Source organism: Castor canadensis, chromosome 12 (assembly GCF_047511655.1).
Source record: "Castor canadensis chromosome 12, mCasCan1.hap1v2, whole genome shotgun sequence".
Classification (NCBI taxonomy): Eukaryota; Metazoa; Chordata; class Mammalia; order Rodentia; family Castoridae; genus Castor; species Castor canadensis.
Genome location: NC_133397.1, coordinates 83,216,523 through 83,230,820, shown reverse-complemented (window position 1 = coordinate 83,230,820; position 14,298 = coordinate 83,216,523). Strand labels below are relative to the sequence as shown.

Sequence of the window (14,298 nt, the reverse complement as noted above, 5' to 3'; positions counted from 1 at the left end):
GTGCCAAGCCTCCTGAATGCTGGGATTGCAAGCATGTGCCACAACACCTGGCTATACTTGGTCTTATTGTTTCTGGTGTTCTCTGGTTTTCCTCCACCACCTAAAAGAGAAATGAATCTACAAAATGCCTTTATATTGCTGAATCTGTCTTATTCCTCCTGGCCCTGCTATAAAACCCTTAATATTTTCTCTTTTGAATACTTTTGAAGTATTCCTTCTTATGGATTCTTTTTCTAGTACTTAAATTTCCCTTATATGTTAATCCTAACCTTGAGTCATGTAAGAACTGGGCCTTAATCTCACAGAAACACTATGTTCCTGCTGAGGTGACTCAAATCTATTAGCAGAATCAAATTCACTCTGTGCAGGACATGGTGTCGAGGCTATGCTGGGTGGTGATAGCAGGATAGTTATACTTCTACTGTAGTTTTGCCCCCAAATAAATAGTACTTATGTTGGATAGCAGGTGTGCAATTATCTAACACACATACATCTGTCTCGACTTGTCTAGTATGAGTGGCGATAGATCACCACATTTCCCTGGATTTTCTGCTGGCTAGACAAGCAGGGCACCTACATTAGTGGCTTGGCTTTGGGCGAGAAGTCTTGTTGCAGTCTATCTGCTCCCAGTGGGCCTAATCATCTTACTGGGAGCCATAATCACGGCTGTTCTCATTCAGTGTTGCCCAAGGAAGAGGAAAAGGATTAACTAAGCCGCAGCTAGTAAAATTCACGAGGGCATTTGATGGAGTGGCCTAAAAGTCTAAGAAGAATTCTTAGCAGGATACAAGGAAGGTCCAGGAGTAGTAATGGGGACCATCTTCACATAGGTCATGGTGGTGAGACCTTGGCCTTACCACCTGAGGTAATCCCCAATCCATAGATGTCTAATGGGAATGGACATGCTCAGCAGTTGGAATAATCCCCATGTGGTCCTTAGCCTGTGGGGAAGAACCATATTGTAGTGCGAAATGCCAAATGGAAACCTCTGAAACCGCTTCTCATAACCAAAATAATCAATCAAAAATATGCCAAAGCGGGGGGAGTAGAAAGAGGAAAATGTGCAGAAGTGCAGGTGCCTTTAAATGATGCCTCCAGTGTGTTTTGTGTACAAACCAGATATATCTTAACAGAAAACACTGAACTACTGTAGTAGTTCCAGGTACAACCGCTTCTCCTGAAGAGGTACCCAGGTGTTTTCCTTAGAGTGGACTCAGGATATCAAGTGTGCATGTGCCATCAAGAACCTAACAAATGACCTTTTATTTTCTTTTTGTAGTATTGGAACTTGAACTCAGGGCCTCACATTTGCTATGCAAGTCCTCTACCACTTAGATCACACCACATCCTCTCTCCCCCCAGTTACTCTCTGGAGGGAAATGATTACACCTACATTCACATTTACAGTCTTGCCCCAGGGTATAACTGTCTTACCCATCTGTCTTGGTCAAAGAGAGTAAGGGACTTAGTTAGAGTGGAATTGGGACTCTTGAAAGCTAGCATGGTTTATGTTTTTAAAAAAATCTTGTGGAGTCTTGAACAAGAGCAGATCAATTAAATGTGTTCCCAAGGAATTGAACTCATATGCAACATAATGAGCTCTGAGATCCTAATAAGAACTAAAGGGCTTGAAATTTGTTATTTGTTCTTGGTATCCCCTTTTCCCCCACCAGGATTGACTAGGGCAGGAGACCCTGACAACAATGAAGGAGGGTTACTTCCACAAGCCTTTCAGCCTCTCTCTCAAGACTCAACTTTCTCCCCTTCCCTGAGGCCTGATGTCATCCTTCAGTGTTTGCATTTAGAACTTTTTCCCAACCCGTGGGAAAGCTTCTGTTTCTTACTTAAAACTAGGGATAGGAATGCAGGGACCTCTAGGCTCTTCCTGCATTCCTACTTGTTGTCCCTGAAAGTCCCCTCCTTCTCTCCTCTTTCCATCTCTTGCATCCCAGGAGTCCTTGACCCTCAGCCTCTAAGGCTTCCCATATATATACATATATATATATATATATATATTTTTTTTTTTTTAATTTGGTGGTACTGGCATTTGAATTCAGGGCCTTATGCTTACTAGATATGTACTCTACCAGCTTGAGCCACACCACCAGCCCTGTTTTATGCTGGATTTTTTTGAAATAGGGTCTTGCAAACTATTTGCCTGGGACTGGCTTCAAACCACGATCCTTCTGATCTCTGTCTCCTGAGTAGTTAGGATGACAGGCACCCAGCCTTCTTCTTTTTTTTCTTTCTTTTGTTTTTTGGTACTGGGGTTTGAACTCAGGGCCTACACCTTGAGCTACTCCGCCAGCCCTTTTTTATGATGAGTTTTTTCAAGATAGGGTCTCATGAACTATTTGCCCAGGCTGGCTTCAGTCCTCCTGACCTCTGCCTCCTGAGTAGCTAGGATTGCAGGCATGAGCCACCAGTACCTGGCTACCCAGCTTTTTTTTGAGCAGTACTAGGGTTTGAACTCAGGCCTCATGCTTCCTAGGCAAGAGCTCTACCACTTAAGCCACTCTTCTAGCAGCTTCCCACACTTAACCTTTCCTGAGACATTAACATGAGTCCAACAGTCACATTTAACTGCCACAGAGTTACCCAACTTCCTCTAGAAGAATATTTAACCTTTCTTCCTGGGCTAATTTTTATCTTTGGGTAGAACCCTGCTCTAAATGCAATTTTATATTGTTGACAAGAAACATGAGGACTGCCTCCAGCAGGACAATAATACAAGTCTATTGGCTCTTTCCAACTAGGCCCAAGATTCTCCCTTCTCCACTTCATCCTTCAGACCCATCTGAGGTCATAGGCATGAGCTGAAAGAATGGCTCTAACGCAAGACAGGAGGAAGACATTGAGATCTTGGCCTTATATTTGTTTAACTGCCTGTTTCTGCACCTACTCCCAATGACCATTTCCATCATGTTTGAAAGGCAGCTCTAGTTGCAAAGTCACCTGTTGGCTCATGGTCAATTTCAAAGTGTCTTTTAGGGCCTAATGGCATGACAGAAGCTACTTTTCAAATGAAGGACAAATGATTGTCTGTTTTAGAAGACATATCCTTGTTCCAGATTTCCAGGGTTCTATCCTGCCACTTGAACTGGGCCTCCCAGAGACTCTATATGGCATCTTTACCTACCATGGATATACACTGGCACCATTGGACCTGCTGGCATAGAAGCCAAGAAACAGGATAGCTTGCCCCACCCCCTAAATCTGCTACAGTCTCCCCTTGCTTTGAGCATGATTTGAACTAAGAAATAGGTGAGTCCAAGGCTGTATTGCCAAACAAGCATATGACACCCCCAAATCCAAGGAGTTCCAATAAATACTATGGCTCTTTCTTAGCAGTAGGAGCTGCTTGAGGGTCAGCATGCTGTCCCAGTGGATCTCCTCAAATTTCATCACTATGGCAACACTCTAAACTTTAGGGGAAGGGAGTTTTATCTCCCACAGCTGTCATTTGGGCATTCAGACTACTTGTTATGGTTTGTTTAACCAAGTCCAATTAACATAGTGTTCTGTAGCTTGTCAAGATGGTTAAGGTTCCTATGGATTATACTATGATAAGGAGGAGCAGAGTTGACATCACATTGGGGCAAGACAATAGATCTATTCAGCTGTGTTCTTCCACATATAAACAAAGTAACTTTGAATCTCTTTACTGATTAGGACTGAAAAGAAACGTGTTTACTGGCTCAATAGCTGTACACCAAATGCCAAAGATTGTATGGATCCATTCAGGTAGAAATCCAGTCCTGCAGCTACAACTGCAGTTATCACTTAGTTAGCTGATGGAAGTCCACTGTCATCTGCCACAATCTATATGGGTTTTGTACATATGACCCAAATGAGGATATGATAGGAATCTCTATCCTTGCATCTTTATTTTTTTTTATTTATTGTTTTATTATTCATTTGTGCATACAATGCTTGGGTCATTTCTCCCCCCTGCCCCCACCCCCTCCCTTACCACCCACTCCGCCCCCTTCCTCTCCTCCCCCCTCCATACCTGGCAGAATATCCTTGCATCTTTAGTCTTTGATGAAAGTGATCATCTTTGCAATTCTTCCCCAAGTGTGGGATTGCTTTTAATTTATTGTATTAACATTTGATGCTTGGATTGTCCTAACATAAGTGGTGAGACAACCAATATTCAAGTTCTGTTGACTGGTAACTATATCTATGCCAATTAGGAGATTGAGAAATAACTGCAAGATGGAGCCACTAGACCAGCAAATATGAAGAAGGACTCTACTTATTACTGTAAGAGGTTCTTAAACTGCTTTTGCTGAAAAGCACTTACTTACTTGGGCCCACAAGTTGACTAAAAACAGCCAAAAAGCTTGGCATTTCCAGCTCCATTTTGTTCCTATTGTCCTTTGCTCTGAGCCATTCTTCCTGCAGCCACTTTGGAATCAAGGAAGATCAGGGATGGACTGATATCATATGGCAAGGGACTAAAAACCTCCTCTAAGGAACAACAGAGATATGTAAGACAGACCACCCATCCAAATGATGACAGTTACCTACAATGATGAGGCTGCACCTTGGAGCAGAAGCAATCATATCTTGGGAAGCAGATTGCTCCCTGCAAGTGGAGACAGTGGTAAAAACTTCTCCGGAACCATCAAAGAACCAGAACAGAGATAATGGTCAACCAGGCCCCACTCAACCACTGGAACCCACCTGTGATGGGTACTGTTTAACTATGTATACCTTTTGTCCCCTGCTCTAATTCTTTGTCTATTTAAAGATACAGATGCTGTAAAAGATGGCTGAAGATGGCTGAAGATGGCTGAAGATGGCTGAGTGCTTACTCTGCTTCTTCCCACAGTATGTCCCAGGCCAGCTAATAAATCTCCTTTCTCTGCCCTTCACTGTTACTGTCTATTTATTTGGCATAAGGGGCAAGTAACCAGAGCTGACATGTGCAAACCCAGGAGTTTGGGCCTGGAATCTAAAATCCGGTTTCATTATTTTGCCTCCATTAGCCTCCTCTGGGTGGGGAGCCATGACTGCACTTCAGATTCTCCATTATCAGTGTCACATCAGAACCCAGTATTCCATAGCCCTTGAGAAATCCAGACATTCCCCTTTCTGTGGCAGATAGCTACTCTAGAGCATGGCCATAGGTCTCCTTAAGGAAACACTAGTGGGATATCTATTGTATGTATTTTCAATGGCATTGTTGAGTCCCTCCTCAGAGGGAACTGGTTGTCCTGTCAACGTGTTTGAGTTTCAGAACTGACTGGGATGAAGAAACTGAATAAGGTCTTGTGATTCCCATTGTGTTGAATACTTTGCTGCCCTGCTCTTCATTTTTCTGATTATGCTGTCAAATAATGCTTTAGTCAACTTTCCTTTTATCTCTCCTCCAGGGAATGCTGTGACTCATCAGCCATCACCATAGATATCTGTATGTCATGGCACCCTCGCTGCCACTCTGGGCTTGCTGTCCCTTCCAGTAATTATGTCTGCCTTGTCTCTGGTGATTAAGTACTTCCACCTGCCTCTGCTACTGCAGAGTGTTGTCACTCTCATTTACATTAGGAGGTCCACTAGGCTGCCATCCCTCCACTCCCAGGCCCTTCACCACTGAGTATCTCATCTGTGACAGAAGCTCCCTCACTAGTGTACTTCATATTGCATCAGTAGTAAAGGACATGATGTTCGCAACTTAGTCTCAAATTGTTCAGAGAAAACAGATGCTAACAGAGAGGTCGGTGGGCGCCAGTGGCTCACACCTGTAATCCTTGTTACTTAGAAAGCAGAGAACAGGAGAATCACTATTCAAAGCCAGCCTTGGGCAAATAGTTCGAGAGACCCTATCTTGAAAGTACCCAATTCAAAACAGGGTTGATGGAATGGGTCAAGTGGTAGAGCGCCTTCCTAGCAAATGTGAAGCCCTCAGTTCAAACCCCAGTACCACCTACAAAACAAAACAAAACAAAAAACACAGAGAGATGGAGACAGAGAGAACAAGCAATAAACAAATGAGGCAAAATGTCAATAATAGGGAAATAATCTGGGTCAGGGTATAATGAGTATTCTGAGTACATTCCTTAATCATCTTTCCAAAATTTCCCATAGTAATTAGGGCACCCAGTTTCTACTTCTTGTGTCAAATATGATCCTTAAAGTTTAGCAGGAAATGTGTCGTGTGTGTGTGTGTGTGTGTGTGTGTGTGTGTGTGTGTGTGTGTCTGTGTCTGTGTGTGTTGTTTTGGGACAGGGTCTGACTGCATGTAGCCCAGGATGACCTTGAACTCTCCTGCCTCTGCCTCCCGAATGCTGGCGAGTACAGGCATTTGACACCATGCCCAGAAGGAAATATTTTTAATAGAGTGGCATGTCTTAGTTCCACAGTAGAAGTGTGGGGTTTGAACTGAGGGCTTTGCACCTGCAAGGCAGGCACTCTACCACTTGAGCCATGCCTCCAACCCTCTTTCTAATTTTTAAATGCATGTTTTTAACCTTTTTCTTTCTGCTTAATGAAGCTCTTGAAGGGCACACATATATTTTTTCTGAAAGAAGCAATTTAAGATTAATCTTTCCAACTATTTTTACTTTGTTTTTATTTCCTGTTTCCTTAACATCAGGTTTTAATTTTACTAATTCCTTCAGGTTTTGATTATTTGCTTTGTTTTGTTTTGGGAAAGGGTCTCACTGTAGAGCCCAGGCTAACCTAGAACTTAAGATCTTCCTGCTTCAGCCTCCGAAGTGCTGGGATTACAGGGCAAACCACCACATCTTCTTATATGTCAAGGCTTTAGCCTGGAATCAATCAAAATGTATTTTCTATAATACATTTTCATTGCTATCATAGATGTGATCTGCTTTTACTTATTTTGTTATTTTTTAAAAATATAATAAACATCTTGTAGCCAGTGTCCAACTTAAGAGTTACAAAGAATAAACTGTATCTCTAGACCATTAAAATCTTAGGGATATGAACTTATCTGCACATAATGATTATTCAGTTAATGATTAATGAATGTTATACCACAAGTACCTTTTTTTCACTATAAAACTTTGCCCCAAAGCACACTTAATAAATGAGACTTGACTTTAGGGTTTCCAACAAAGGCATGCAGTTCTTTCCCTATAGCAGTTACCAGCGGGAAGCCTCTGGTGTACATGGACAGCGCCACCTCTCAGGAAGGGGAAAAAGCATCCCACAGAATTCCATGTGCCCTTCCACGTCAGAAAACACCCTCACTTAGCCTAAGTTTAGCTCCAGAGGTCTTTTCGATGCTATGTGTTTATCTCATGCACTGCTTGAATGCAAGGTAATTATGAAATCCCAAACAACTGAAAATTGGTAAAGAAAAGGGTACAAAATGAAGACTGCCTCTTCCACCAATCATCTTCATGGTCAAGTCCTTCACCACTTACTTGTTTGTTTGTTTGTTTATTTGGTGGTACTGGGGTTTGAACTCAGGGCTTCAAGCTTGCTACGCAGGCACTCTACTACTTAAACCACTTCGTGTTGGGTATTTTCAAGATAGATTCTCTCAAACTATTTGCCCAGGCTGGCCTTAAATGGTGACCTTCCTGGTCTTTAATTTATAGGATTGCTCTATATATAGTCTGAGTTTATTTTTATCTTGCTTTTTCAAATTTATTTTTATTAGCATATATTAGTTATACAAAGGGAGGTCATTGTGACATTTGCATATGTGCTTACAATGTATCTTAAGTAAATTCACCCTCTCCATCATTCACCCTAATTCCCCCTACCTCCTTTCAACAGGTTTCATTGTCCAATTTTCATACATGTATACAAAGTAGTATACCAACCATATTCGCCTTCCTTCACCCTCTCTTTACCCTCCCCTCCTCTTCCACTGGTACCCACCTCTGGACAGGACCTGTTTTATCTTCCTATCCTTCATTATTTTAAATGTATATCAATTATTTAAGGGAGTTCACCCGTGTATAGATCATACTTTTCTCTGATTAATCCCCCATTACTTACTCTTTCTCTATTGCCCTGCTCTCCTAATATTCAACAGCTTACAGTGCATTTTATTATGTCATCTTCATACACATGCAATATTATTCACTCTCTATTATTCTCTTTTTCCCCTCTTGCTTCCCTAAGTTACCTTGGATAGACCCACTATTAGTCATATTCTCCCTCTCTCTCTCTCTCTCTTTCTCTCTCTCTTACACACACACACACACACACACACACACACACACACACACACACACACATTCATATATATATGTATATATACATATATATACATACACATATATGTAAGTCTAGCTTTTAGGGCTAGCTTCCATATATGAGGGAAAATATGCAACCTTTGTCCTTTGTCCTTCTGAGGCTGGCATACTTTGCTTAACATGATGATCTCCAGTTCCTTCTATTTACCTGTAAACAACATAATTTCATTCTTCTTTATGACTGAGTAATACTCTATTGTGTACATAGATAGATAGATAGATAGATAGATAGATAGATAGATAGATAGATATACATAGATATAGATACCACATTTTCTTAACCCATTCATCAGTTGTGGGACATCTGGACTGTTTATCTCTTATACAATGCTACCTCCCGGTCAGTCTTTTGCTTTGTAAACTTGATGGCAAAAGTTTTAAATGTTGATACACACAAGCTTATCCATCTTTTTCTGTTGCATCTTATGTTTGCATTAAAGTATATTTTCTTGCCTTGCTGAAATAAACAACTCTCCTATGTTTTCTTCCAGTATACTTACTGTTTCTTATTCAGCTCTTTAATCTATCTGGGTCATTCTTTTTCAAAAAAATTAATTGTCCCAACACTATTATTGAAGAGTTAGCTCCTTTACTACTGATTCGAAGTGTTCTCATAGGTTACATCTGCATGTGTAAGCCCCCTCCCCGCCCCCCAGACCTGGACATCCATTCTTTTCCATGGATCTGTTTTCTGGTCCTGTGATGACACCACCTTATTCTAATTACTGTACTCCACAAAATGTTCTGATGTGAGAAAGGTAGATGCTCCTTCATTGTTCTTTATCAAAAATGTTTTGACTATTCTTGCTTAAAAAGAAATCTCAATGAAATTGAGAGTAAGTATTACATTGCTAAGTACAGTGACTTGTCCCTTAATGTCTGTGGAGATTGGTTCCAAGTCCTCCCCCCTCAAAGGATACCAATATCTGTAGATGCCCAAATCCCTTATATAAAATGGCATAGTAGGGCTGGAGGTGTGGCTCAATTTCTAGACTGCCTGCCTAGCAAGCACAAAGCCCTGAGTTCAAATCTCAGAACCACAAAAAATAAAAGCATAGTATTTACAACACTCTTGTATACCTTAAATCATCTTTAAATTACTTATAATATCTAATACAATATAAACGCTGTGTGAATAGTTGTTCTACTGTGCTGCTTAAGGAATAATGACAAGTAAAATCTGTACGTGTTCAGTATAGATGCAGTCTTTTCCAAATATTTTTATACTGTAGTTGCCTGTATCAGGGATGTGGGAGCCATGAGTATGTAGGATCAACTGCAATATCCTGTTAACAGCTTTTGTTGTAATGACTGTACTGTATCCTACTGCACTGGTGTAACAAAACCTATTGAATCAATCTTACATTGTAAAATAATTTCAGAAGTTCCTTTCCACATACCTACAAACCATGTGTGATGCAACCTATGTAGTTAAATCAGCTGATTTTAAAATTCTTTGCTAAATCTCTCTATCTTTATCTCAAATTAGCAAATATGCCATGTTTCTCTTTTTATCTTTTATGGTTTTAATTCTACAAAGTTGGAGAAAGATGGAACATGTTCTGCCCCAGGAAAGGGGTGCAGTGTTTGGCATTGGTGAGAGGGAGGAGGTAGCTGGAAAAGGAGGATGAATATTGTGCAAGTGATGTGTCCACATATATGTAAATGCAAAAATGATACCTGTTGAAACTGTTCCAGGAATCAGGAGAGGGGGGATGAAAGAAATCAGTGGAGGGGGTGAACTCAAGTATGATATATTTGATACATTGTAAGAACCTTTGTTAAATGCTGCAATGTATCCCCACCCAGCAAAACAATAAAAAATTATTTCCTGAGCCAGGCATGGTGGTGCACACTTGTAATTCCAGCACTCAAGAGACTGAGGCAGGAGGATTGCAAGCTTGAGGCCAGCCTGGGCTACTTAGCAAGACCTGGTCTATAAATGAATATATGAACAAACAAACAAATGAACAAATGGATGAATATTTCCTGGTAATTAATTTCCAGACTATGACTTGCTGGGTTAAGATACTGTTATTTTTCCAGGTCTCTCAAGTCTTACTGTTTTGTTCTCTAGAAATGCTTTCCCAATTACTCCTAGTAGCTATGTTTGGAACACAATTCTCTATACCTTCACTGATGTTTTAAAATAATAATTTACTAAATTAAACACTAGAGTAAAAAGTACACATATGTGTTTAAAATGTAAATCTGATTTTATGGCCCATTATTTGAAAATAAGGGACAAGTCATTTGTATTCTCTGAGCGCTGGTTAAAAAAAAATCTCAGCCTACTTCCAAGAAATATTATGAATAATTAAATGGTGTAAAAGACTTGAAAGTAAATTAGGAAAATCAAGAGCACTGTGTAATGTAAGTTATTAAAATATTGATGAAGTAATAGTAGTGACTGAGGCTTGCATTCTCTTTCCAAGAGGAAAAGCAAATGGTATTGATGGTTGTTGGGCTATGTTCCAGGCACGTATGAAATGCTTGACGTGCGTAATCTTTCCATACACTTGCAATGACGAACATTTTTACCTTCATTTTACAGATGAGCAATCTAGATTGAGGCGCTTAAAGAACCCCTCCCTCCAAGAGAAAAGCCCTTGGAAAAAGTATGGGCAGGAATCAGGTTCTGGTCTTTTTCACACCCCATGCTCATTCATTAGAGGTCACTACTGGCCACAATAGAAGCAAAAGTGTCCCATGGTCCACTGGAGACAGAGGAACTGATGAGGTCAGTAGATAGACTTTGGGCCAGAGTCCACCTCACAGTGAGTGAGGCAGGCCCCTGAATTAGTCTCTTGGTTGTTTTGCAGTTACACAGTTTGAATTCAAATACACAAAACCAGTACATGACCAGTGAGAGTTCCCTCATTTCGCCCCTAACCCAAGGAAAAAGGGCTACTATGGTGGAAAAGACCAGGTAGAGGCTCTGCCTCCACCACCAAGATGCCAAAACCAAAAAGCAATTCCCAACCCCCAGGGGCATCCCTATCCCTTGGTGTCATCATGGCAGACTTAAAGATGCAGAGGTGGTGAGTACCGTCACAACTTCATTTAACTCACATGCTTCTCTGTATAAGTCAAGATGATCAATTTTCACAAATGTAATCAGGTGTGATACCCATGCTTAGTTGAACCGGTGTACAAGTGGGAACAGTGTGCATGGAAGAGGCCACCATGAGATGGCCTGGCCATAGTGAAAACAATGGAGTCTATGCATGAGTTCAGCAGGATGGCCTTCCCCTCACCAAGGTTGCTATGGCCAGGACACTGATGGATGTTCAGCCTGCTGTCAGCACAAGCCAAAACTGATCAATAGAAATTTTGAGAAATGTAGTTCAGTCTTGTCAAGTTGACACATAACAAAGGTATCAACTGCAAAGACCAACTGCCAGAGAGATACCAAGTGAGAGAGGTAGACTCTGAATCCTATGTGAGATGAAACTTAAGAAGGACTTTTCAGAGCTTCACAGATCCAGATGACTGGATGGTAGGGACTTACTTAACATCTTGACTCTCAGTCCACTGTTGGGCAACTTTGCAGGCTTTGTTACAAGAGATGCACCATTGACAAACTGTAAGTGGTCCAGAAAGCCAAATATGTGACAATTTTCATTCAAGGGTCACACCGCTGTGACCAGAGGGGGATGCTCAGACTGGAACAGCAACACTATATAATCTGAAGCGATGGCAACAGTGGTGAGGCACCATGGAAGCCACAAGAGGGTAAGTGAAGATCCAGTGTAGTTGATCTGTCTGAAGCGAGTGGAGCTAGTGCCCCAGTAATGAGGTTTCCATCAGTGTGTGATAAGCAGGTGCCAACTCTTGGCATAACTCACAAGTGTGGCATAGAAATGGGGTCCCTCATTTTGTACCCTGTATGTGATGGCAGAGGTAGTGCCATATTCTCTATGAGTACAGATCCAGAGGGCATTCTACAATGCACAGGCTTGATCCAGGGCATGACTCCAGTCAGTCCTTGCCCTCTCACCTAACCCATCACCTTCATGAAGTCAGGGACTTTCACATGTCCTGTGTAACTCCAGTACTGAAGCCGATGCCTAGTTCTTCAGAGATGCTTGGGCAAATGTTTGACAGAGTTAATGAATGGGCTGGCCTTTGAAATTTAGGTGTTTTTTTTTTGCTTTTTTGGTTTTGGTTTTGTTGTTGTTGTTTTGCGTGTTTTGAGACAGGGTCTCACTATATAGCCCAGGTTAGCCTTGAACTCGCTGTAGAGACCAGATTTGCCTTGAACTTTCGATCCTGTTGCCTCAGCCTCCTAAGTGCATTTTTAAAATTTATTTTAAACTAACTTTTATTAGTTTAGAAATTAAGATATGTCACATGCCATAAAATCCAGTCTTTTAAAGTGTGCTACTCAGTGACTTATAACATGTTCACAAAGCTACACAACCATTGCAACTAATTCCAGAGTATTTTATAATCCCCACAAGAAATCCTGTACCCATTAGCATTCATGCCCCTTTCATTTGTTCCTCAAATCATTGGCAACTACTAATCTGCTTACTCATTTCTGGATTTGCCTATTCTGGATACTTCATACATAAATGGAATCATATAATGTGTGCATATTGAAGCTGGCTTCTTTCACTTAGCATAAGGTTTTCAAGATTCATTCATGAAACATGTCATAGTACTATCATAACATGTATCAGTACTTTACTGTTTTTTTTTTTTTTTTTGAGACAAGGTCTTCCTGTTATTCCAGGCTAGCCTCCAACTTGTGATCCTCCTGCCTCAGCCTCCTGTGTGCTAGGAGTACAGTAGTGAACACCATGCCTGGCTCCATTATTTTCTATGGGTTAATAATATTCCATTGTATGTGAAATTATACTTTGCTTATTTATCTGTTAATGAATATTAGGGTTGTTTTCCTTTGGGGTAATATTTCTATGAATATTTGTGCTCATATTGTTATATAAATATATATTTTCAACTCTTGGGTGGAATGTACCTAGAAGTTGAATTGCTGGGTTATTTGGTAATTACATGTTTAGTTTGTGTGTGTGTGTGTTTGTGTGTATGTGAATGCATACTTTCATTTTTGGCAGTACTGGGGCTTGAATTCAGGGCCTCGAGCTTGCTAAAAAATCACTCTACCACTTGAGTCACAATCCAGACTTTTTTACTTTTAAGTTTATTATTATTATTATTTTGGTTTTTACATTTTTGTTGGGGGCCACAGGGGAGGGGGACCTCCTTCCTGTCAGTAGAAATGTTCACAGTTTCTTCATCCACTCCAAGCTGGGGCCCTGGAGGTCCTGAGGATGGCTAGGTATGTCAGGTATGTTCCCATCATTTCGGGGGGCACTGGGTAGGTGTAGGGCATGGCTTTGTTAATCATGACAGAGTACTTCGTGTAGGGGCTGAGTACAGGCATAACTAAAGCAATGCCCAGATAGTGAAGGACACAACCAGTCCTGGCTCCTTGGCCCAGACATTCTCGAGGAAGATGGTGATTCTCGCAGCCATCTTGGTCTTGATGACGTAGTTTGGTTTTCTTAGATAGGGTCTCATGCTTTTGCCTGGGTTTACCTTAGTCAGAGATTCTCAGAGTAGCTGGGATTATAGACACGAACAAACCTACCCAGTCTCAAACATGTGCTTGTTTTTATTTTGTTTTAAATCTTTTAAAAAATGTTATTTGACAGTACTGGAGTTTCAATTCAGGGCTTGCTCTTGCCAGGCAGGAGCTTACCACTTGAGCCACTCTACCACCCCTTAAACTTTATTCTATTCTAAGTGATGCAAAAAACATGAAAGCTGTACATATTAATGGGGTATCATGTACTGTTTTGATATATGCATACATCGTGTAGTGTTTAAATCGGGATAAATATATCTATTTCCTTAAATATTTGTCATTTCTTTATGGTGCACTTTCTGAACCCTTTCTTCTAGCTTTGTGAAATGCACAGTATATAATTGCTATCTACAGTCATCCTAACTTGCAATAGCACACCAGAGCTTCTAGCTCCTCTCTAACTGTAACTCAGTACCACAGATCAACCTCTCCCCATCCAGGTTT

The 14,298-nt window shown here is 40.9% G+C and overlaps 1 pseudogene; it reads right to left on the bottom strand.

Moving 5' to 3' along the window:
- Positions 1–13,489: 13,489 nt before the first annotated feature.
- Positions 13,490–13,742, bottom strand: LOC109696878 (NADH dehydrogenase [ubiquinone] 1 alpha subcomplex subunit 3 pseudogene; annotated as a pseudogene).
- Positions 13,743–14,298: the final 556 nt, after the last annotated feature.